Consider the following 13,487-nt stretch of genomic DNA (forward strand, 5'->3'; position numbering starts at 1 on the left):
GCATCAGTAGACGCTGGGGGGTCAGTTACGCATCCTGCAGATTCTGTCGCAGCCGCTCCCCCCTGCTCCGTGCTTGGTTCATCACCGGCGGCCGCTGCCTGCTCACCAGGGCAGTCGCGAACCAAATGCGCGACTCTGCCGCAACCAAAACATTTCAGTGCTACATTCGAGGTAACAAAGGCTACATAGTCAAAACCATCATCATTAAATTTAATCGTTAGGTCCAGCTCATTTTGACCATGATTTAAAACCATGTAGACTTGTCTCCTAAAAAACACAAGGTGTTTGAGCAGAGGTGACTTGCAACCAGCGGGGATCTTTCTTATCGGAGACACCAGTTTTCCGAAACGTGATAATTCACGGGCAATATGCTCATCTTTTAGAAAGGGGGGGACATTTGACAGAATTATCTTCCGTGAGGGACTACTCAAGGGGAGAACAGGTGTCAAGGAACCCTGAATAACAATACCATGTTGAGTGGCCTCATTTGCTTTTTCAACAGAACTAAGAAATAAAACAATCGCCCGATTCATCCGCGAGGCAGAGACAATATGCCCATGCCCCACGACTTCCCCAACAGCAAGACTGCACTCCTCTATACTGACATCAGAAACCACCTTGATGCCATGGCGTCTTGTCAAACTTTCAAAATCCATTGTTCTCCCACGGGGTTCCGGCCTCCCAGCAAACGCTGGAGCGCACCGCCGCAAAAAAATCAAACAAACACCACAATTATCCTCAAAACAAACCACCCAACAAACAAAGAAAATATTGTCACAAGGACAAAACAAAAAATATAAAGATAGAGAATCAGTCGGCTCAATCTCACACGCATGCGCAGATAGATAGATAGATAGATAGATAGATAGATAGATAGATAGATAGATAGATAGATAGATAGATAGATAGATAGATAGATAGATAGATAGATAGATAGATAGATAGATAGATAGATAGATAGATAGATAGAAGTATTCAGCAGTACATAGACGCCTGAAGGCAGGTTAGTATCAACAACATACAAAAACTCAATTAGTAACAACATCTGTAGGATATGAATATAAAAAGATAGATATAAAAATGTGGAATGTGCTCATCTGCTTATCTCAGTTCTGATATGCTGATAAGAGCATGGGTTTATTCATGATCCTCCCTGGCCACCCAGTGAAGAGTTATTATGGCCAGGGAGACAAAGAGTTTTTGATTCTGTTTGAGGAGCAGCTCAGGGACAGCAGCCTGCTGCTGAACATGGGGGACTTATATAAAAAAAAAGATCTATATCATGTGCTTGAGAGAATACACATATCTGGGTGTCTGAAAGAGACTGTCCTCCTCCACAAAACAATCTCACGGGTCATTTCCTCATACAGGCAAAAACAACTTATAATTACATAAAAGAGCTGTATGTGATGTGTAAAAGTGTGGTCCATTAGAGAGACTGCTGCATGGTACAAATGATGAATTTTAGTGATTATATTTTAAACTTTAACCAAGTAGTTCTGATATATAATCAGAACCATGCCATGTTGTTGCGTAAACCCAACCAGAAAGCAGCCTGTTTTAGTGTTATTGAGTTAGGTGTTTTCCAAGGTTACACTTCAAAAGAACTGTTTCAAAGTTAATTTCATACATATTAATATAACCAGCTCATGTTCATCATTTGCCATTTGAAATTATGAGCAGTCTCATGATGAACTTGTTCACCTGCATTTGTCTCTTGTACTTCCTTTAGTTAAATGAGCTCTTCTTAGTTTTACTCTTGATACTGCACATAGTTCTATGGTGTGCTATGGAGAACTGAAGCCCCACAGCCCATTTATCTAGATTTGGTTGCATTTGGTTACTATTAACCAAACCAAACCAAACAAAAGTACACAATCTACTTTATTTACTCATGTTTAACCCAAGGCATTTAAGACACCAGCATCTATGATTAATACATGCAAAAAGAAGAGAAAACCCAACATGCCACGCATCACAAAATCTGGTGTGGGTGTCACAATCGTACTTTGTGTCACTGGATGAAAAGGATGAGAACAGAGTCTGTGAAAATGCAGGAAAAGCCAGCGTAAAGGTTCAGTTTACCATACATTACCGGTGCTCTCCTCTATCCAAATTCATCTATCAAATACTGCAGATTAAGTGGTCAGACCCTGGCTTTGCCTTTTCTTTCTTTTTTAAAAAGCCCTTTTATAGCTTGCTTCAGAAACTTGCTTTTGTTTTAGGACACCACTTTTTGTACGTTTCTGCCCTGAGAATTTTGCTACGTACTTCTACAAATCTAAAATAAAATTGGCCCAGCACATCAAGAGGCATTTTAGCTTTAAATCATCTATTAATCATCTTCTAAACTGAAGATAGAAGCTGCAGCTCTGTTTCCTTCGTTTCTTTTCGACATATTTTACTGTAGCTGTTAGCTTTGACATGCTGCTGCTGAAGTTATCTTAATATCTGTTAGTTTGGTCTTAATTGTGCAACTGGAGCATTTGTCACTGGCCCTTTGCTGGCTAATAGGCTTTAATTGGTGTGCAAAAATGTTGAATTGCAGATAGAGGGAAAGGAAGGAAGGCTGGCTTCAGACTAAATGATACCTTTGCAAACACTGCATGCATTATGACAGGCAGGGCCTGCATTGACTGTCATGTAGTTGAGCATAGTGCTGATTCCTTACTTCAGAGTTATATATTAGTTTGATTGATGTATGATAAATGTAAGCTGATTTCAGCTTTGCAGTTTCTGATTATTTTGAGCCATTACTGTTCTAACTTGACAGAAGTAGGTTTGAATGATGAATCTGACTTCTGAAGGCAAAACTGTTTTTAAAACAGCAAAAACTACTCAGAGGTCAAAAGCACTCTGTTAAACTCAATTGAATAAAATAAGCTTTGCACTGAAAACATGATGTTTTCATGCTAAATCACGTTCGGATTTCTAGTTTGTATCAACTGAATATATAAAAGATCTGCTCAGATAGCTGTGGTGCCCACATTTCGGTCCTTCATAGCACCATGTACCATAAATGTATAAAGAGAATAATTCAGAGAAGCTCACAAAGAAGTCAGAATTGATCTTGAACTAGTTTCTCCTAGGACTGTACTCTTCCTTCAGCATTTCAAATGGTGAACTATAAGCGATTCAGATCTAATCTGTGTGAACTGAATTTTGAACTAGTTCTTGAGAAGTGTGAACCTACACAACACTGTTCATGATATGATAATATATGTTATAAAAACTGTTATATTACTGAATACTTTTATTTCTCAAAGCGGACCTAAAATGTCCTTTCTTACAGAATAGATTTCCTGATGTCTTATTGAGGGGGACATATAGAAAAATCACTTCTCTTACTGTTAGTACCAACTCAAAAATTCAAAAGCACAAACCTTTGGTTTCGGGCCCTCTAGGTTTGAAAATATCTCACTCAATGAACCATTCAGATTTACAGTGTAAGCTTCCGTGAATCTTAAAGTTCGCCCCACTTCCTCTGCTCAGCCCTGACCTCTGAAACCTGCCTGGCATTCAACTTGCTAGATAGATGAAGCCAGCATTGCTTTGTCTTTGTCAGCTGCACCAAGGAGCATGAATCTTACATCTACTCCAATCTAAAGGATATACGAGGTCAGTGAATAAACTATCTTTGAGGACAGTGTTGCACCAAAAGACTGTATGTGCAGCAGCTACTTTTAATCAGATTGTTTTGAACGTGATTAAGTTCATACCGCCTTAATGTGGCGTCTGGCTGGTGTCAACTGGGTGGGTATCGGTTCCTTGTGGCACTGTTGGTATGAGTCATCCACTTTGTTTAGTCGGTAAGGAATGAAACAGAATGGAGGTTAAGTATGTATCTATGGTTCTGTGAGTTCCTGGATGACTGCTGGTCACTCTGAACCTTTTATTGGGCAAGAAGACACTGTCTACGGTGGGGATGTGCAGATAGCTTTCACACCACATACGTGACTTTGTTGTCATAAGATCTCGAGCTACGCGGAGTGCGAGGAGAGATATCCACTTTGTTTACTGCCACTAGTCATTCAGAAATTCACAGAACCATAGTTCACAGAACACCTGAAACATTCATCATATATGCAGTAGTGATGTGTGTTGTGGAAGTTTTTAATCGCTTCCTTCCTAATACTTCTGATGAGCAATGAAATAGAGAAACTTACTTTTTCTGCCGGCCGGCTAAGTTTTTATTCTTCGTTGCAAGGAAAAAGATCAGTCCACACCATTCAGCAGCAATGGTATGAAAAGATACAAACAAAAGGAATCCAGAGTATTTATACCTTTAGATGTGTAACAACATCTCCAGAGGGGGGCAGGATGCAGTCTTGATGATAAACAGGAGGTTAAAACAATTATCTTGTCTGAGTGTTAATTAAGAAGTAAATAGTTTAAAACAATTAGCGTGTCTGGGTGATACAAATGGTTAATGTGGATTGGAGGGTCTGTCAGTCCTGAGACATAAAATTTACCATCACAATTCTCCCTTTTGATTATTAATTAATCACTAACAGAAAACAAACTTAAGAAAAATAAAATGGATGAAAACTAAATGCAAGAGAATACTTAAGTATCCGGTACGCTATTTGAAAATGTATCATTGTGGTAGTTGATTAGAGCAGAGAAAAGACTAACAAAACAAAGCAAACAAAAAAACAACCCAAAAAAACAAAATGAAATAAAATTTTACAGACTGTTATCAAAGTTAGAGTCTTAGCTGGGGTAAAATATCGGGGTCAGGAATATGAGGAGAGGTTGGATTTTGATCAGCATTATTGGCGTTCACCTGAACATATGTGGAGGAATGAGTCATCTTTTTCATGAGCACGTTAGACAGCCTTTTCAATACACATGGAATTAAGGTGCCGAGCAAAAGGAAAATCATTACATATGGGATTATTGTTAAAAACCATGCTGGCCATCCTTGGCCCAAAGATTTCAGCCAAGGGAACCATGAGTCATTTATTACAGGAGGGAGTTGAATGGCATCTTTCATGTGTTTGATAATGTTGGTAATGTTCTCATATTCGTCGGAGTGGTTGTCTTCAATTCCAGAGGTCAACATGACCGTGTTCACATCTGACAGCATGTTAAGTAGGGCGTCATGTGGGTCTGGTGGCCCATTGACTATGACTGTGAGTTGTCTGTACATATCCGAGCTTGGATATTCAATTCCACACCAATACGTGCCTGCATCAGTGGGTTTGACATCAGAGATGGTAATCTGGGCTCCGTTGGAATTTGGAAGTTTTGTTATTGTGAAGCGGGGGTTTCTGTTTGGAGCAATGGTTTTGTCAGTGGTGGCAACGATCAAGTGCCAATCGTGTGGGCCGCAGGGGTCTCTGCATAGGTATTTGTCATACTTGGCATAATATGCCTGAACCCGTCCTGATCGCCAAATTTCAGGGTAAACGAGGCAGGTGAATGTTGCACTTTGACCTTCTGTCAAAGTGACAGTCCTGGCAGGTTTGTAGGTGTAAGCCTCCATCAGCTGAGCCAAACATGACAGCATCAGAATCAGGTGATGCATGGTGGAGTTTGGTGGAACACGTCTAGTTGGTGTTTGTTGAATCCACAGGGCCAATTCCACGGGTCGTCCTCTTTGGCGTCTGTGCGTCCTTGCACCGTCCGTCGTCTTTGGCCTCTGCTCGTCCTCGTGTCGTCCGTCACCGTCTGTCCTCGTCCGTCCTCCTTGGCCTCTGTCCGTCCTCTGTGCGTCCTCGTGTCGTCCGTCACCGTCCGTCCTCTGTGCGTCCGTCACCGTCCGTCCTCGCGTCGATCACGTTGGCAGCTGGGCTCCTCCGTTGGCTCGGGGATCTTCCTGCAGTGGATGGCGTGAACCCACGTTGCCCTCTCGGCTATCTTCGCAATGGTATGCGTTGTCAGAATGGATCTCGTCACCGTTTGGAATTCCAGTGCTCCTTTCTGAAGTCGTTTCTCACCACCCAGGTTGGAAGTCTGCAGAGAGAGAGAGGGAGAGAATAAGTTTTTGCAATATTGTAGCATATATCCTCACATAGGCCAGTGGAGGGGAGTGGCCTGGTTACAGGTTTTACTCCCAGAGATGGAGGTCTGCCAAAATTGAAATTTTGATTTCAGAGTGCCATTTTCTCATTTGACAACGTCTCTACTGGCAGGGTGTTATACACAATGTTGTCTGAGGTTAATGATAAGAAATTCACTAATTTGGGTTATTGCAGAATTGACAAAGTGAGAGCCATTATCGCTGCTCAGTTTTGGTGTAGTTGTAGTTCCCAGATGGGGAGTAATCTCTGTTAGCAGAGCCTTTGCTACCACTTGGCTACTCTGGTGTTTTGCTGGAAATACTTCAATCTATTTTGACCATGTCAACTATTACTAAGCAGCGTTTCTTTCCTTCTGCTGGTGACAGTTCTATGAAATCCATCATTAAGTGTTTGAATGGTCTGTCTGGTGATGGGTGAGCGATGTGTGTGATTGCTTTGGTTTTACCTTTTATGCGTTGCACAAACCATACGCGGGTGACTGATCTTCTGCTGTATGAACTGAAAATTCTTTGGTGAACCAGTGCTGGGTTATGGCATCCATCATCCCCCCTTTTGACACATGGTCCAATCCATGTGTCAATTTCGCGAAATGAGGGAAAAAATGTTTAGGTAGACAAGGCTTATTATCGGTTCCTCGCCACACATCTTCCTGTGCTGTGGCAAAAGATTGCACCGTTGTGAAAGAGGTGGAAATGGTGACAGGGATCAATTATAGTGGGTAGGAGTGTAGCTTCTTTTTCAGCAGCATCCGCTCTTGCATTTCCTTGAGAGACAGGACCTGTGTTGTTAGTGTGAGCAAAGCATTTACAAACAGAGATTGACTTTTTGGAGTAAAATGGCATCAAGAAGAGCTGTGACTTTGTCATGATGGAGAATGGGTTTGCCGTTAGACTTTAGGAATTGTCTGTGTTTCCACAGAGTGTCAAAATCCTGGACAACCCAAACATGTGTCTGGAATCAGATTAGATGGTTACTGCTTTGTTGTTAGCTAGTCTGCATGCCTCTGCCATTGCTATCAGTTCTGCCGCCTGTGCCGAATAGTGAGGGGGGAGTGAGCTGGAGAGAAGAGTTTCATGATTAGTGACAACAGTAAAACCAACTCTGTTGTGACCCGTTTGTGGGTCACGTGAAGCTGATCCATCTGCAAAGAGAACCAAATCAGGGTTTGTTAATGGTGTTTCTTGGCAAGCAAACCGGTTGGGGGACAGCAACACAGTTATGTTGTGTTCTGTCATCTGGTGTGGGGAGGAGGGTGGCAGGTTTTAACACAGGGTGTTTGACAGTGATGTTAGACATTTCTAAAAGTGTTTTGTTGTATCGTAGCCATCATGCTGTGGAGAGGTGAGAAGTCTTTTGTTCAAGTAAAATCATGGACACATCATGTGGGAGCAGGAGCGTTACATCAGAATAGGCCACAATGTCTCTGGAGGCCATAACTGCCTTTTCAGCTGCCGCCACAAATCTGATACATCTTGGGAGACCTGCAGCCACGGGGTCCAGTTTTGAAGAAAAATAAGCTACAGGCCGCAGCTTATTTCCATGATCCTGCAACAACACAGAAGTCATACATCCATCTTTTTCATCTACTGTTTGAGTGAACGGTCTGGTAGGGTCAGGCAGGCCCAAAGTTGGAGTGCTTTGTAAAGAAAGTTTTTAGTTCTGTGAAAGATTGTTCTGCTTCAGGAGTCCATTTGATCTCATGTTTTGCTTGCAGGCCCTTGCCATGAATGAGGGAGGCGAGTGGAGCTTCAAGAATGGCATAGTTAGAAATGAATTGTCGACAGTAAGAGCACATACCAAGAAATGACATCATCTGCTTCTTTGTGATGGGTTTTGGAAGGTTCTGAATTGCATCCACTCTTTTTGGTGAAAGAGTTTTACCTTCAGAAGTGATGACATGACCTAAGAAGACCCTTTCCTGGACAAATTGGAGTTTTGTCAAGCTGGCTTTGTGACCAGTTTGTGCCAGATGTTTCAAGAGTGTGACTGTGTTGGCTTCACACTGCTCTTTAGTCGGACTGCAGATCATGAGGTCATCCACATACTGTAACAAAGCAGTGTCTGGGGAAAGAACAAAGGGTTCAAGACTGTCTGAGAGCTTCAATGCAAATGGTGGGACTTTCACAGTATCCTTGGCACAGACGTGTGAATGTGTAGCCCCTCCTATTGAATTTGAAAGCAAACCAGAATTAGCTTCCTGGGTGACCTGGAACACTGGAGGTGTCTGAAAGGTTGACCACTGAAAAGAATTTTGCATTAGTTGGTTGCATCACCTGCTTGCAGATCCTGAATATAGCGCCAGTCTGTTGGTTGATCTTTGCCTCTGATTTTAAACAAAGGCGTGTGTATTGGAGAATCGTTACGTGGAACAATTACTCCTGCTGCCTTAAGAGACTCAAAGAATGGTGGTATATTATCAATGGCTTTTTGTTTAAGTGAGTATTGAGCCTTGCAAGGTTTAAAGTCTGATTTTAGAATGATGACAACATTTTCACAATTTTTGACAAGGTTAACATACTTTCTGTTGACTGTTCTTTGTGTGTGCACAAAAGATGTCAGTGAAGGTGAAAAAATAATAGATCTATCAGATGTTTGTTGCCTTTCGGCTGTAGGCTTACACAATTTCATAACTGGGCTCAAATCTTCCCAGCTATCCGATGTGTGCTTTTCTAGTGGGATGTGTGGGACTGAGTAGTCCATGGTGTACATGTTACGTTGAGCTGGTGTGAGAGAGACTGACACAGTGCATTTATGTTCTGTCCAAAGAAATGTGTGTCAGTGTTAGTTTGTCAAACCTCTCCCTTAACCAGCTTTCCTCGTACGATTCGTCAGATTCTGGTGACAGATGGGAGGTACACTCCAGGTCCTCTTTGGTCATGAAGTCTGTTGAAATGATGTTTTTTGCTGAAACAAACTCAGGGAAGGTTGTTAGTGGTTGCAGATGCATATGTCATGTTCGAGGTGTGGAGGACAACTGGTGTTGGGATTATCATTTACACATCCAGTTCCTGTCTGTCAGGTTACTGGGACAGATTTTAGAAAGCAACATTTTTATTATTTTTTTTAAAAATCAGTTTCTCTTCTAGTTTTTCCGTTTTTCTTTGTTTTTTTTTTTTTTTCTTTTAAACTAAGGGACCCCCCTATTGGGAATCTGAGCTCATTTGTCCATAAATTTTAATATTTTAACCTTTTATCCCCAAATCTCTTTTTCATAATTTCCACAATTGGCCCCTCCGCAGACTGGACCGCTTCTACGGAAAATTTACTCCCCATTCTGAATGAAGAGGTCGTACGACGAGAGCCAATTAGTTATGCTACAACTGGCAAAAGCGACATTTCGATTTCAGCTTCAAATGACAAATAAAGCTAACTGTTTCCATTGCTATAAACAGATAAATAGCGACATTTCGATTTCAGCTTCAAATGGCGAATAAAGCTAACTGTTTTGATTGCTAAAAACAGATAAATAGCGACATTTCGATTTCTGCTTCAAATGACAAACAAAGCTAACTGTTTTGATTGCTAAAAACAGATAAATAGCGACATTTCGATTTCAGCTTCAAATGGCGAATAAAGCTAACTGTTTCCATTGCTATAAACAGATAAATAGCGACATTTCGATTTCAGCTTCAAATGGCGAATAAAGCTAACTGTTTCCATTGCTATAAACAGATAAATAGCGACATTTCGAGTTCAGCTTCAAATGGCGAATAAAGCTAACTGTTTTGATTGCTAAAAACAGATAAATAGCTGGCCAACTGTGAAGACTATGAGAAATGAAATTGTTGTCTAATTAAAATCCAAATTTGAAAGAAAATGCAATAAGTCAATATTTCAACACTCACCAGACGAGTTTCACTGAACTCTGTTCTTGGAACCCCGGTGGCAGCGACTCAGGACGTGTTACCGGTTAGCCCTCCCGTCTCACAAATTAATCGAGGTTCGGAGGCTGGAAATGATCTTTTTCTCCAGGATGGCCTGTCGCTTTCCGTGCCTCGTCCTGAACGGCTGCTCACGGGGTCCTGTCAACAACGCCAAACTGTTGTGGAAGTTTTTAATCGCTTCCTTCCTAATACTTCTGATGAGCAATGAAATAGAGAAACTTACTTTTTCTGCCGGCCGGCTAAGTTTTTATTCTTCGTTGCAAGGAAAAAGATCAGTCCACACCATTCAGCAGCAATGGTATGAAAAGATACAAACAAAAGGAATCCAGAGTATTTATACCTTTAGATGTGTAACAACATCTCCAGAGGGGGGCAGGATGCAGTCTTGATGATAAACAGGAGGTTAAAACAATTATCTTGTCTGAGTGTTAATTAAGAAGTAAATAGTTTAAAACAATTAGCGTGTCTGGGTGATACAAATGGTTAATGTGGATTGGAGGGTCTGTCAGTCCTGAGACATAAAATTTACCATCACATGTGCGATACCACTAATTCAATTCTGATCCGATACGAAGTAAAACCAAAGGTGATTTTGTTGATACTGATACCGATACTTTTTACAAAAGCTTCATGTGTTAAAAGAAGGGAATTATAAAAACTGAGTGTTTCAAACCTGTTTAGTCGCCCAATGACACCAGAACTAGAAATAGAGCATTTTCATTTGTAATAAAGATAAGAAATGATGATAAGAGAAACTTAAACAAAATGATGTACTGATGAACCTCCATATTAGTTTGAAATTATAGCAACTGACCTGTAGAACGACAGGCAGATGTACCCTAACCCTACGTTGCATAGTTTTTATTTTCATATGTAAAAAAAGCTCTACACATGACTAAACTTTCGCTCATTCTCATCCCATTAAAGTAACCGCCGTGCATCTAAAGAATTTCAGTATTGATTCAGCTTTAGTTCCTCTTGCAGGCTGAAGGAGATGTAAGTTAGTCCCTGCTAACCAGTAGAAAATAGGTCCCGTAAATGGTGAAATAATTATGTTCTGCATTGTAAAAGTAGCTGTTAACGTGAAATTACTGCAGATTTGTGAAAGTATCGATACTTTTGATAAAGTATCAATCCTAAAACGGACATGTTTGAGATCGCATATCGATACTTGAGTATCGGTTCACACAACAATAATATGCCGCACTACGTTTTGCACTGGAACCAAGCTGGTATTCTGGAGAAATTCAATTAATCTATCCAAAAGAAATCGTTCAAGGACTTTGAGAAAATGCTGGCTAAAGCAGTGTGTTAGTAATGATCTTTGTCCTCGAAAACAGGCTCAAACAGGAGGTGAAACATGAAAACAATAAAACAGATGACAAGAAGAGCAACTACACCGTGGTGAACATGGCCCTGTCCCAACCTTTTTGGAATTAGGGCTGCATAATAAGACAAACTGTGTAAGTGTTTTTGTGAATGGAGAACACATCGTAAAGCACTCTGTAACATGGTCACATGACAATATTTACCATTAAGTATCAGAGAAATTTAAAAGATTCTTGTTGATTAATCAAGATCTGGAACAAAAACTGAGTCCCAGTTCATGAGCAGGATCACTTTATTCCAAACTGAAAAGATTTCTAACATATTAAATATTCAATGTGTAAGAGGGGCAAAATATTTCAATAGATTCAGCAGGGAACATCATTTATGTTGGAAACTGATGTCTGTTATGTGCCTTTACCAGTTATCCTGAGAGAATTGAGATATTTTTACAGTTAATGGGCAGAATTACAGAAAAAGCACACAATTTACCATTTATCCAAGACTACTTGTGAACAGCTTAACAATTTAAGCTGTTTTTAGGCTTCCACTCTTTTGCAATTCTAATTTAAATCCAAATTTTCATATGAATAAAGTCAATAAAGACTGACAAAATTGAAATGGAAGACGTTTGAAGAAGATTGTGCTGTGCCATCAGTAAGATTGTCTATGTAATATAGTCTCTTAAGGAGGAGGTTGAAAGCGACACAGAATGTCTTGGTCTGGCTATCAAACCACCATATTATTGTTCATGCACAGCTTTTTTTCTCACTTGCTGTGTGGGCAGTATTCCTCTGTCATGCCTGTAGGAAAAAGGTTCTCATGGTGTAGCACCTGTGGCTCTGCTTAAAACAGGACAAAACGTTGCCGAGGATTGTCCAAAGATTTGGCAAATTTCACAACGTGATTTAAGAAAAATAAAGAAAAAAAAAGTGACTTATTTGACATGATCTGACTTGTTTGAATAATTTACCAGACACTGTAAATGGAGCAAATCAGGGATGGTGCCAATCCTGCAGTTCAGGCCAGAACTTTTCATAGATTACGTAATACCTCAAGACTAAACAGTAGCTTTGTTGAATTTGGTGAATACTTCACTCCCTCTTTGAATTTTTTTCTTTAAAAATCATGATTCTCACACATTAGTAACACGTTTAAGTTATTTGCTTTGAACATGGAAACCCATTTGACTTATATACCATCTGATTTAGACATGTGGTGCTAAATGCTAAATATACAGTAGATAGCCTAAGTGAGCAATTAGAAAATTGAGTTTCCTGCATGGCTGAAAATGTGGTGCCCATGGGACACGTTGTAGGCTTTCATACACTCATTTTACATGCTGAAACAGATGGCTGTTGGAGGACTTGTGCATGACAGCTAGTCTCTGCTCTGTATCTTGTTCCACTCATGCCTCAGTGAACATCGGTGCCTGTAGTAGCTTATGAGCTAATCATCAGAGCAAAACACTGGATGGTGATCTAATTTAAGCTGTTGTTGGGCAACAAAAGCCTGAAGGAAAAAAAAAAAAGTAAGTGACTGAGACATGAATTCATGGGTTGTGCACATCTTGAGTGCAGATAATAGCTACATCTGTTCATTTCCTCAGATTGATGGCATATGCATTAATGTGCCATCGCCAAGTACCAAAGACTTGTTGTTTCAAGTTGTACATGTTGTGGCAGTAAAGACGCTGTTATTTAGTGGGAAAGAACCTACATCACAAAATATCACAGAATTCATTAGCTTTGCTTTGCATTAACCTAAATCAACAAGAAACAGGAGTTAATTTCTCTTGAAAGCTTCTGACCGATTATACATTTCCCCCTTTGGTCATTGTTGGCCAAATGAAAGACCCAATGACAGGCCATGTATAATCTATGCAACTGCCTCCAAAGTACAAGGAGATGTTCATCTCATTCCCTCTTTCTGTGTGATCCCTTAAGCACGATGAAACAGACCTGAGAGAATTCAAGCAATTTTCTAAATTGATTTTTCTCCTCGGACAATTTATTCTGCCATTAGAGCGTCATTCATAACGTTGGAAGGGATTTAACACCAGCCTCTCTGTGCAATTCTGTGTGTTCGGAGCTGTGTGAACTGCATGTCTTGTTCGTAATATGTGATCTTATTTCCTCTACTTACTGTATTCTATGTTTGTCAGTATATGTTTTTACATGCAGTATATGTAGGGAATTCTATTTTTGCATCATTGCAGTTCTGTACATGCCTGTAACATCACAGGCATGTG

Source organism: Leuresthes tenuis, unplaced genomic scaffold (assembly GCF_036924035.1).
Source record: "Leuresthes tenuis unplaced genomic scaffold, fLeuTen1.0.hap1 SCAF_12, whole genome shotgun sequence".
Classification (NCBI taxonomy): domain Eukaryota; kingdom Metazoa; phylum Chordata; class Actinopteri; order Atheriniformes; family Atherinopsidae; genus Leuresthes; species Leuresthes tenuis.